Source organism: Panthera tigris, chromosome B2, assembly GCF_018350195.1.
Source record: "Panthera tigris isolate Pti1 chromosome B2, P.tigris_Pti1_mat1.1, whole genome shotgun sequence".
Taxonomy (NCBI): Eukaryota; Metazoa; Chordata; class Mammalia; order Carnivora; family Felidae; genus Panthera; species Panthera tigris.
This window is the reverse complement of record NC_056664.1, coordinates 70,718,599-70,731,358: the sequence shown is the minus strand read 5'-3', so window position 1 is coordinate 70,731,358 and position 12,760 is coordinate 70,718,599.

Here is a 12,760-nt window from a genome sequence, read left to right as displayed (position 1 = left end):
CCTTACTGGACTTTTGACCTCCAGAACTGTAAAAATAAATTTGTGATGCTTTAATCCACTCAGCGTATGGTGATTTGTTACTGCAACAATAAAAATCTAATATATTTGGCAAAGGCGGGAAGCGAGCCACTTGATGACATATGCAGATAGTATCCTGATTCACCAGTGGGAATGCTCTAGGAAGATTCATTCCCTGAAGCTCAGCACCAGGTCCTGGTCTTTGACCCTCCCCCCAAGTTTCTAGGGCTCTCCCAGGTACCCACTGCCACTCTGCCATGGCCCACCAGGGGAAATCCTAGTTTATCTCTTCCAGTTTCTTCAGTTTGTGAAGTGACATTTCAAGATTGCTCTTAGTTTGATTTTTCTGCATGAGGTATAGTGGGAAAACACGCTTCAGCAACTGCATGGGTCACATTCTCCAATGTGATCAAACTGTTTGCAGTGGGTCAGGGAAATGATTTTGGAAGTACATTCATTTTCCACTGGTTCAGTGTTCGACAGTTTGGTTTGTTCACATTGCTGAAAAAAAGAGCATATAACGTTAAGTTCTTCTGTGGTCTTTGAAATATGGATATATTTGAACTGTAAAACTGCATTCTGATTAAACCCACTTAAACATTGTTGCAAAAAACACAGGTCTGTATTTTTGTTCTCAGCTGGACATTCTGCTGTGCAAAACAATATCTGCCTAGCTCCAAAGGGGATACTCAGGAAGAAACCATAAGAAGAACCTCTAATTAAAAACAAAAGCAAAAAGTGAGTCATTTGGGAAAGTTAGAAAAAGATATAGAATATACGCTAAGGCAAGGGATGGACCGATTCCAAAACATCTTTTAAAATAGTTTGAATAGAAATGGTCACTGACTAGTGGTGAAAAACAGTCACACACAAGCTATTATGAATGATTTTCCTCGCACATAAAATAGGCTAGAAAGTGAAATCAAGCAGCAGTAAAGTCATGATAGGTAAGTGGACTACACTACTGAGGAGGAACAGAAGTCCTCAGGTAAGAAGAAACTATGAAAGAATAAAGCCATTTGCCAAATAATGGACCAGAATGATGAGGTTTGTGTTAACTGATATTATAAAGTTATTATATAATATTTTAGGATACTTTAATGCATATTCTTTTTCAACATCAAAGGATTTAATGTTGAGAAGAATGTTTACCATCCTCCCAGAGCTTAGTTTCTGGATTTCAACTGTGCATCACTGAGAAAACAGAATGTAATATTAATCGAGCATTACGTTGCCCAGAATATTGACTATTTATAATAGACAGTTATTAAGAAGAACCACTAGTATACTGACACTATTTAAATAGTAGAGATTGGCAAAAAAGGAGGTTATTTGTGTTCATAAACTAGAGATATTTATTCATGCCAACTTTCTTTCCAATATAATCCAAGTAGAAGCACCAGGAGTATATTATGTATTTCCCCTTGAGAGATGGCTAAGTATAACAAGGAGCACTGGACTTGGTGCCAGGACACCTGGGTTCCAGTCCCCATTCCTCTGCTTCTGGCACTGATAATGCTGGGAGTCTCCCAGAGCCTATCCTTCACCTGAAAAACAGAGATAATGTTACCTATTTTTTGTCTGATTCACAAAAGAAGGTAACATGATATACCACAATATGAAAGTGCTTTGTAAATTTTAAAGGGTCATACATTAGGGTCCTCACATGATGCTTAAAAAAACATATATAAGTCATTGAAATACCATTTAGCACAAATATACATTGTAACAACTTCTGGTAGAATTTCATCAAAACTTAATCTAATGACAGTTTTATAAGCTGGTTCTTGTTCTTGTCATGAACTTTGGTTGTGTGCTTGCACTGACGTCCTTTGCACATGAGTATTCTATAAATAAATGTTGCACTCTCCATAGTTTTGCCTAGAGCTAGCCTTTTACCTTTGTCTCCAAGTTCTCTTACAATTACTGTTCACAGCCAAATTGTGTCTCCATTAAGGTGCCAGAACAAAGTTAAATTCACAGATTTATTGACCAACAAATATTAATCACTTATTATGTACATAGCACTATTCAAGGCGTTATTCAGTAAACTCAATGAAATGAACAGTTTGATTTTTTTCCCCTCTGCAAAACTGACTAGCTCGTTGTCTGAATTAATCAAATCAACCAGTAGGTTTTTGGCTTCCTGTAGACACAGCTTAAATGTCACTTTCTATCTTGAAGCTGCTATTTTGAGAATTGGTGATGTGTAGGTGGAAAACACTTTACTATTTAGAAATAGAGTACTATACAGTAAGGCTTATTAGACAGTTATTTTCACTTTGTAGTTTTTATTTCATTTAACTTTTCATTACAGAAAATTTTAAACATGTACACAAGCATATGGGATAATATAAGGAATTCATATATACCTAACCTAGCTTCAACAATTAACAATTCATGGTCAATATTGCTTCACCTGGACCCCTACCCAATAGTCCGTTATCCCATATCATTTTGGTGTGAATATCAGAGTTTATATAATTTAATTATCAAGTGTTTCAATATGTATCTCTAAACATAAGGATATTGAGAAAATAACCACGGTAGCATAATCACACTCAAAATAAAATTAGCAGTAATTCCTTAATATCATCAAATATTCAGTGTGTGCTCAATATTCCAACTGTTTTGTAATGTGATTTTTTTGTAGTTTGTTTCAATAAGTTTTCAAATAAATCCACCCATTGTGATTGGCTGTGTCTCTTAATTCAATTTATACTTCAGCTTTCTCTATTTTCCTCCTTGCAATTTATTTGTTAAATAAATTGAGTCATTTGTCCTGTGGTCTTTTCTACAGATTAGATTTTACTGAGTGCATCCTATAATATAGTTCAGTGTTTTTCAGTCTTATGTGTTTCCTGAATATAAGTATAGAACTGTGCTGTTCTTTATTTCCATGTGTAGCTTCTTTTTTAAAATGCACATTTTTCAGGGGCACCTGGGTGGCTCAGTCGGTTGAGCTACCAACTTCAGCTCAGGTCATGACCTCATGGTTCGTGAGTTCCAGCCCCACATCAGTCTCTGTGCTGACAGCTCAGAGCCTGGAGCCTGCTTCAGATTCTGCGCCTCCCTCTCTCTCTGCCCCTCCTCTCTCTCTCTCTCTCTCTCTCTCTCTCTCTCTCTCTCTCAAAAATAAATAAACATTAAAAAAAATAAACGTTTTGCATAATAGTTTGATTTACAGAAAAATGTGAAGATTGAACAGAGTTAACACCCAGTTTCCCCTATTATTAATATCTTCTTTGTTGTTGTTTTTATTCCAGTATAGTTAACATACACTGTTATATTAGTTTTAAGTGTACAACATAGTGATTCAACAATTCCATAGGTTACTCAGTGCTCATCATGGTAAGTGCACTCTTTAATCCCCATCACCTATTTCACCCATCCCTCCTATCATTAAGATCTTTTTTTTTTTAGTTTTTTTTTTTTAAGTTTATTTTGAGAGAGAGAGAGAGAGCAAGCGGGGTAGGGGGCAAAGAGAGAGGGGAGAGAGCGAATACCAAGCAGGCTCTGCAGGGTCAGCGCAGAGTCTGATGTGGGGCTCGAACCCACAAACCATGAGATCATGACCTGAACAGAAATCAAGAGTCGGACGCTTAACCGACTGAGCCGCCCAGGCACCCCTCATTAATATCTTAAATTAAGATGATTCATTTGTTACAATTAATAAGCAAATATGGATACACCATTAATACACCACTAATATCCATGCTTTATTTAGATGCTCTTAGTTCTTACCTGATGTTCTTTTTCTATTCCAGGATCTCATCCAGGATACTAGATTGCATTTAGTTGTCATTATCTCCTCAGGCTCCTCTTGGCTACGACAATTTCTCAGAGTTTCCTTGTTTTTGATGACCTTTATAGTTTTGAGGAGTACTGGTGAGTTATTTTGCAGAATATCCCCCATTTGGATTTGTTTGATGTCTTTCTCACGACTGATCTGAGATTAAGGGCTTTAGGGAGGAAGACCACAGAGGTAAAGTGTCATTTTCACCCCATCACATCAAAGGTACATACTATACAGATAATTTATCATTGTTGATATTAACCTTGATCACCCAATTGAGGTAGTATTTGTCAGGCTTTTCCAATATACAACTACTCTTTTTCTCCTCTTTCCATGCAGTCTCTTCTTTCCCCACAGTATCCTTTGGAAGGATAGCTCTATGTGAAGCCCCTGTTCGTGAAGTAGGAAATTATGTCCCATCTCCTATAGGTGGAATAGTACACACATTATTCCGAATTCTTCTGCATGGGCAATTTTTTCTACTCCTTTATTATATATATATATATATATATATATATATATATATACTGGTATGATTCATGGATACTTATTTTATACTTTGGATACAATCCTATACTATTTTATTTTGCTGCTCAAATTGCTCCACATTTGGCCATTAGGAGCTCTTTCAGTTGGCTCCTGTGTCCCTTTGCCATACCCCATCATTGTGAGTGTGTGTAAGTTGTTTTTTAAGTAATTTCCTATTTTCTGGCATGTAAGACACCCCAGGTTCATCTTGCATGTTCCCTGCTCTCATCCTAGAACAAGGATTTCTCTAAAGATCCCTGGTTTCTTTTATTAGAGAATGGTATTAGAAACCAAGATCTGGGCACTAAGTTTAATAAAATATTTTTAATCATTCTTTTACCGACATTTTGTCTATTTCAAAAAAACTTAATTATTTTTTTATAGTTTGTGGTAAAATTTTTATTTTTTAAAGTTCCAATTTTCAAAAGTCGGTGGGTGTTGGTAGCATAGTGGTGAGCATAGCTGCCTTCCAATTTTCAAAAATCACTTTTAGGGTTTTTTATTTTTAATTTTTTATTATATATATAGAGAGAATGAGCAGGGGAGAAGGGTAGAGGGAGAGAGAGAGACAGAGAGGGAGAGAGAGAGAGAATCTCAAGCAGGCTTCATGCTCAGTGTGAAGCCCAATGCGGGACTTGATCCCACAACCCTGGGATCATGACCTGAGCTGAAATCAAGGGTCAGATGCTTAACCAACTAAGCCACCTAGGTGATCCAAAAGTCACTTTTAGTCTAAAATTTCTGCCTATATTGAACAGTAAGTCTTTTTTTCAAGCAAGTAATTTACACATATATTTTGGTTTTTATATCTTACTATTAAATCTAGGGTATGAAAATTTGAATTTTTCTATATTTTGCCAATTCAGTTAGTTCAAGTATCTATTTGGTTAAGTGATATTAAGTGTCTGTGATCTTTGACTCTTTTTTTTTAATGAATTGACTAAATATTTTGATATGTATAATTATAAGGTAGCTAGAGAAAGTGGATAAAATGGCAAATGTCATAAAGAAAGATTATGTTAATTCTGTGGAAATCATACAACAAAAATTCATTAAGGTGAATCTGTTTAATGTGAACTTTCTGAACAGCTAGGTAAACTAGTCACAGTTGAAACACAATGTTACATTAATTTCTGGTGTACAACGTCATGATCCAGCTTCTCTCTACATTATGATGTGCTCATCACAAGTGTAGCTACCATGTGTCACCATAAAACATTTTCAAGAATTGTCATTTCTCTACAAGTATATTACTTACATTTTTTCATTTGTTGTATCTTCATAGAATTCATTTTTAAAAAATAGGTTTATGAAAGTTATTCATTAGGATTCCAAAGCCAGGCGAACCTAGCAAAACAGGTTACCAACTATCAAGCAAGTATATTTTTCTGTGTTGTTTCCTTCTCTGTAAAATCGGTTATTAAGATAAATTGGCTCATATTTGTATAGAACTTAATACATACACTACATGTATGTATAAAATATATGCGTATCTACATGTATTGACATACATGTATAATGTATGCATACACACAGAAAAATACCTAGAGCCCAGCCCTTCCAAATGTTCAGTGATAGCTGTGCTTTTCTTATCTTTAATAGTATTTTTTCTACATACTCTAATATTACTTTTCCTTATTTTATTAATAGTTAATAACTTATACATTTTGCAAATTCAGACTGACCTCACCATTCAGTCCAAATTAGTGGAATTTGCTATAGTTAATATATTTTCTCTGAATCAATACTGTAATGGGAATGTTTTGATATATATTAATGAGTTTTTCTCCTTTGCGTTTCTTAATGTGTGGCCTTTGCTCATTCTGCCCAAGGCATTAGGATTATATTATAGCTGGAATGAAAAAATAAAGAGAGTTTCAATATTCAGCTTTTAATATCCAAAGTAGAGGTTTTAAGTTTGCATCAAAAAAATAATCCTGAAATTTGGCCTTTGTCAAAAGACTATACAATTTTCTATATTTTTTTTAGCTCCATGTTGACTTTGTCTATGGAAGTTATAAAGTGACAGGGATAGACAGAATTCAAGATAAGACCTGAGGGAGGACCTTATAACTTGGGGAATATCATAAAGAAGGAAAGGAGAGGTCAGGCTATCTCTTTTGGCTTAGGGGAGATTTGCAGCAAAGAGAAGAGAGACAGGGATAGAAAGTAAGACCTAAGCAGAAGCCCTTCCAAAAGGGTAATGCCTTAAATATGTTGGGGAATCCTGAAGGCAGAAGGCCTTTGCTTTGTTTCCTCTGGTGAGCCTTTGGAGAAGAGGTGGTGTGGTGCCCAGCAATGGCATTTGGTGGAAAGAATTTGTCTACACCAAAAAGTCTGATCTGCTGACTTGCCTGGCCTGTGTGCAGTAAGCAAGGGATCCAGAAGTTTCTGTGTGTCCTGGTGAGGAAAGCAAAGATCTAGAAAAACCCAGTAGACTAACAAGATCCAGGGGCAAGGTCCAGTGATGGGTGCCTACACAATGACACACAAGGCAGATGGGTCTGTCAGCAACCAGCAGTTGCAATTTCCAGGGACCAGATCAGGCACTCAACTGCAGAGATCAGTGAGGGTCCACTGATTCAGAGGTCACTATCTGAATCCAAAACCCGTTTTCACCACTACTCTCCCTACCTCCACCCCCTCACATGACATCATGACAGTATCTTAGAGTTGAGTAAGGGGAGGAAGAGAAAATCTTATATAATTAGCATTTGCCTAAAAGAGACTGGCATGCCCAAAAGAGACTGATTAAACCACCAGAAACTCAGTTATAGTGACTCTGTAAATTTAAAACACACTCACTATCTAGTAGGTGAGAAATAAAAAATCAGTTATGAGAAAAATATTAAGTTTGCAACCCCCTTAAAAATAGAAAAGCTTTTGCAATGATGAATGCCTTCCCTTCCCTGGCAGCTATGAAGATCAAATGGGTCAGTTGATGGGAAGCAATGTTGGAAAGTGAGAGCACTCACTGCGGGCAATGATAATGGCAGCTGCACATACTGCCTTGAGCATGATGGAATTGGGACCATACAAGCAGCGGGTACATCTCAGCTCTGGGCCAGGAGGCAAGGGCATAGACAAGAAGCCAAGTTCAAGCCAATTGCATGGTATCAGGGAAAAAGAGACCAGAAATCAAGAGCTGCATGCAGATGTAGCTGAGAAGTTGTGGGAGGAGAGCCAAAAAGCAGCAAAGGACCAGGTCTGAGTACAACCTCCCTACATGGGGAAGCAACGTGGAGACACATTCTTCAGGAATGACACAGGGCCTAGGGCTATCTGATATATTCTTTTTTTTATGTTTTTTAAAAAATGTATTCATTTTTTGAGAGACAGAGAGAGACAGAGCGTGAGACAGGGAGGGGCAGAGAGAGAGGGAGACACAGAATCCGAAGCAGGCTCCAGGCTCCGAGCTGTCAACACAGAGCCCAACAGGCTTGAACTCAAGAACCATGAACCACGAGATCATTGCCTGAGCTGAAGTTGGCCACTTAACCAACTGACCCACCCAGGCATCCCTATCTGATATGTTCCTTAAACATATGGTGAAAAAGACTGAATATGTAATAGTAGATTCACTAAAGATCCTCAACAGAGTGTGGCTCCTAGTCCCACAGAAAGAGTCTTGAATTAAAATTAAGAATCATCTTGTTAGGGTAGAGAAAGATGAGAAGGTTAGGTCATAAAACTAAGTGAAATCAGGATAATTAATTCATAGGAAATTTTCTCAAAGCTTCCATTTGAGGAAAGAAAGTCTTTACAAGAATAAGGGGAGAAAACAGATTCAGGGATTCTGATGAATCATATGTTATTTGGCTCGTATTTATGGCACCTATGGTGCCAGGTTCTTTGATAGGTAATTAAGAGGTCCTTGCTAACAATCCAGTAGGAACAGATAAGTCAATAGACCTTTAAAACAAATGCACAATAATGGGAGAGGTATGGGAGAACAGAGGAGGAACAGAGGGGAAAATGGCATTTTTTTAGTCTGAACTGTCCAGGGTGGTACCTAGTTGGTCAAGTCTCTGAGCATATTTATTGAGGGCCTACTATGTGCAAATTGTACTAGAGGATATAAGAGTGGATGTGGGATGCCAAAAGAGGCTTCCCAAAAGGGGACTGCCATGAGAAATCCAAATGGTGTCCTGGGGAAGCAATTGACTGTTTGGATCTGGGGTTCTAAAATGATATCTGGCCTGGAGATGCAAAGCAGCTTAATTCAAGATGCGTAACTGTTAAAAAATAATGCTCATATTCTTCTCTTCTCTTCAATAGAGCTGTGTAAATGATTTTTATTTTTCAAACTGCATACCATAAAAACAAAGTTTTGAAATATATTTGAAGTATGAATCGAGAATATTATTTCTAATATTGAATATGTACTTGGCAATGTAAAAAGAAATCAGTTTGCTAATTTAAAATGTTGGGGGGTTTTGTATGACAGGTTTTCTAACAAAATTATAAAATGTACGTTTAACTTTATATATTGTTCTTTTTACTCTCACAATTGAAATATTTTAATTTTTCTAATTTCTTATTATTGTTTAATTAGAGTCTAACTATAGTTTTTTAAAGTCACAGATCAAATTTTAATCATTTCTTGCAGAATTCCATTCCTTTGTGAGGTCATTTCTGCTTCAAATTTTTTAATTTTCACTGAGATATAATTGACAAAGAAAACATTGTGTAAATTTAAGGTGTATATGATATCATTGCTTTACTCTGTACCTTTATCCAAACACACATGAGCACTAAAATTTTGACAGTGTTTTGTCATCAGTAAATTTGGAAAAATACTAGCCTGGTGCACCCATGTTGGTGTGGCTGGGGCCTAATTTATAGCTGTGCAGTAACTTGTGACTTAAACCCAGCCAACTGCTAGACACTTAAAATGTCTTTGATTTGGAAATGTTAATCATTGTCCTTCTCTCAACAGAACTAGTTGCATTCAAGAGAGGGCTCCAAGCCTTGAGCCCCAACTGACCGTGATGCCCGATACAATCCCTGTCTTTGCCTAAGGCTGGCTCTGCTTGACTGTGAAACTAGTATCTGTTAGGTCAAGCTCTTACTAAAACACTGCTCAACATGCTCAGTCTTCACTGTGGTTTTTCACTATATGCAAATGGAATAGTTGGAGCTAGACAGAGAGCTTCCATATGTAAAAAGACAATTGTCTCTCCATGCATGAGTTTGTTTTATCATAATGTTACAAAACTTCCAAGGAAATTGTGACATAAATTATGTATTTGAAATATGCTTACCAGATAAAATCCACCCAATGTTCCTGTCTACCACAGGCATTCATAGCTTGGCCAAGTCCCAGAGAGTGAAAACTCTCTATCAAGGCCCTTGTGTTTGTCACTTGTGAAAGGTGAGTCTGGGAAACTATTAGTATGGAAGTGGTATGAATTTGGTATGGAAATGCTATTTGGAGTTTCTATTTTAATTCCAGATGCCAGAGAAAATTTCAAATTGTTAACCATTGTATAATTGGCAAGCCTTAGCGTTTAGATCCACCAGCCATATTCATATGCCTCTCTAAACACCAGGAGAAAGTCCCAAAAGAAAGAGAAGTGGAGGATAATGGCATATTCAAAGTGTGGCTGGGCACCTGGGTGGCTCAGTCGGTTAAGCGTCTGACTCTTGATTTTGGCTCTGGTCATGATCTCACGGTTGTGGGATTAAGCCCCACTTCGGGCTCTGCGATGACAGCACAGAGCCTGCTTGGGATTCTCTCTCCCTCTCTAAACAAACAAACAAACAAACAAACTTACAAAAAATGTGTGGCTTACTTATCAGAAAACAGATATTTTGTTTTTACTTTCTTACATTAGCTGGGGACAACTGATTCTTTCCTGACTTCAAATCATTTATTAAAAATTCAGTATTAAAAACAGATATAGAAACCTATCAAAATACATTTATGGAAGCAATAATAAAACAACATTTGCAAAGCTGTAGTCATATAGATACACATTCAACATCACCCAGCATTTATTGGGCTTTTCTTGGGAATGTCCTAGATACTGAGGAAAAATACGTAAATAAAATAGAAGACATGGCCTATATGTGTCAACACTGTTTCTACAGTTAAAACAATTGTTTGATTTAAATCTGACTCTTCCGATGCATTTAATCACTTATTTGCATTTATTTGCGTGTGACCAGTTAATATGAAATGGAACTTTGAAATCACCCATTTGATTCAATGTAGCCTGACAGACTGTTTAATTTTTTTTTAATGTTTATTTATTGGGGAGGGGGGGAGGGGCAGAGACAGAGGGAGACACAGAATCGGAAGCAGGTTCCAGGCTCTGAGCCGTTAGCACAGAACTCGACACTGGGCTCGAATCTACAAACTATGAGATCATGACCTGAGCCAAAGTCGGACACTTAACCGACTGAGCCACCCAGGCGCCCTGACAGACTGTTTAAATAATGTTCTCTACTGAAAGTTTTTAGCTTGAATTACCCAGTGTGGTATCTAGTTGATCAAATATCTCATTCATACATATTTACTGAGGGTCTACCTTGTGGTAGTTTGTATTAGAGGATACAGAGGAATGTAATCACCGTCCCCATCTTGGAGAACTTATACTCCAGCAAGATAATAATAGTATATACATAAACAACAACCACTTATCCTTCAGGCAGGGCATGATAAGGACCAATGATACAAGAGGGAGTGAATGTCACGGAAGCTCAGAAGAAGGAAAGGTGTCCATGGGTTTGAGGGTCTAGAGAGAATTCTGAGAGAAGAAGTTCAGGCTTTAGACTTAAGATTCTCATTATTTAATGAAAGATAATTCGGGGCGCCTGGGCGGCTCAGTCGGTTAGCCTTCCGACTTTGGCTCAGGTCATGATCTCATGGTCCGTGAGTTCAAGCCCCGCGTCGGGCTCTGTGCTGACAGCTCAGAGCCTGGAGCCTGCTTCAGATTCTGTGTCTCCCTCTCTCTCTAACCCTCCCCCGTTCATGCTCTCTCTCTGTCTCAAAAATAAATAAATATTAAAAAAAAAAAAAGAAATATAATTCTATAGTGACAAAAAAGTTATCTTTTACATCAACCCTCAAACATGTCTGTGCTGTGAAGCTATATTATGAGATTGGGTATGTCATGTTGTTTATTTCTTAATATTTTAGTCCCTAAATTCTTTCAGTTACCAGTTAAAGCCCAACAACAGCAACAACAAGACCAAAATTAGTTGCATGACTTTGTATCTCCAGATAATGTTGTTATATAAATTCATAGTTATAAAAATGAGTGGTACTAAGAAAACAAAAAACCCTATAATCAAATAAGAAATTTTATAACTCTTAATGATATTACTACTTAAATATGAGGGGGAGGAATGTGACAAGATTGTCTTACAAAAAACGTTAACATATTGTCCATCAGGTTTTCTTCAAATTCATAAGACCTCATTTTTCACTTATTTATTATAAGTCAGAACTGCTAATCTTCATACAACAAAATAACCACACTTTTCAATTTTCAAACGTTTTCTTTTTCTGACCTAGGAAGACCCAAGTGGATCAGAATTTCTCCTGTTCTAGTTAAGCGTTAATTTTTGGCCAAAGATTCAGTCATAAAGGCTGAATTTGGGGGAGGTTTAGCCCAAGGTTAAAAAAAAAAAAGAAGCTATATAAAGGAAATGATAGTGTAATTTTAAGAAGAATATTTATAGCTGTGGGTACTAATTTATTCTTTTAAACTGGCTCTGTATTTTGAATTGGTCTAAAATAGACCAACCCTACTAAATTTACATTGGATGAGTGTTCAGCTGTTATGTATGTGCAGAGGTGGTATAGCATGGTGGTTAAATGCCGAGACTCCAGAGCCTGACTTGTCTGAGTTCAAATCCCAAACCTACCTCATTCTCTTCACATTTCCCTGGGCAAGTTGCCTAAATAAACTCTCTATCTTTTTCTTAACTGTAAAAGAGGAATAATAGCAGTGCCTGTCCCCGAAATAAATCGGTACATGGAAAGCAATTAAAACTGTGCCTAGCAAAGAGCAAGCATGAAGCGTTAGCCATTAATACTATTCTGTTTTCACGTAGTGATAACTGCAGGTGTGTTGTTTCCTTACTTTTCTGTCTACAACATCTTTTCTTTCCTCTCTCCTTCCTCCCTCCCTCTCATCTCCTAGACTGCCTATCTTTCATTTTATGGCCATTTTCCATTGCTGTGCACATGTCTTCACAAAGGTGCACAATAACTGTTGAAAGAATGAACCAAACTCCTATTTATTTTTTAAATCCCCTCAAAACCATCCCTGGCCCTCTAGCCCTGTTCTGTAGTGGAGAGGGTGCTTTCTTCCTTGCTCCCATAAGCCTTTATGTATACCCAGTCACTACAGTTAGCACTGGAGGTTAGGGTGATCTGTATATGACTCTTTCTCTTTTTCTTCAGGT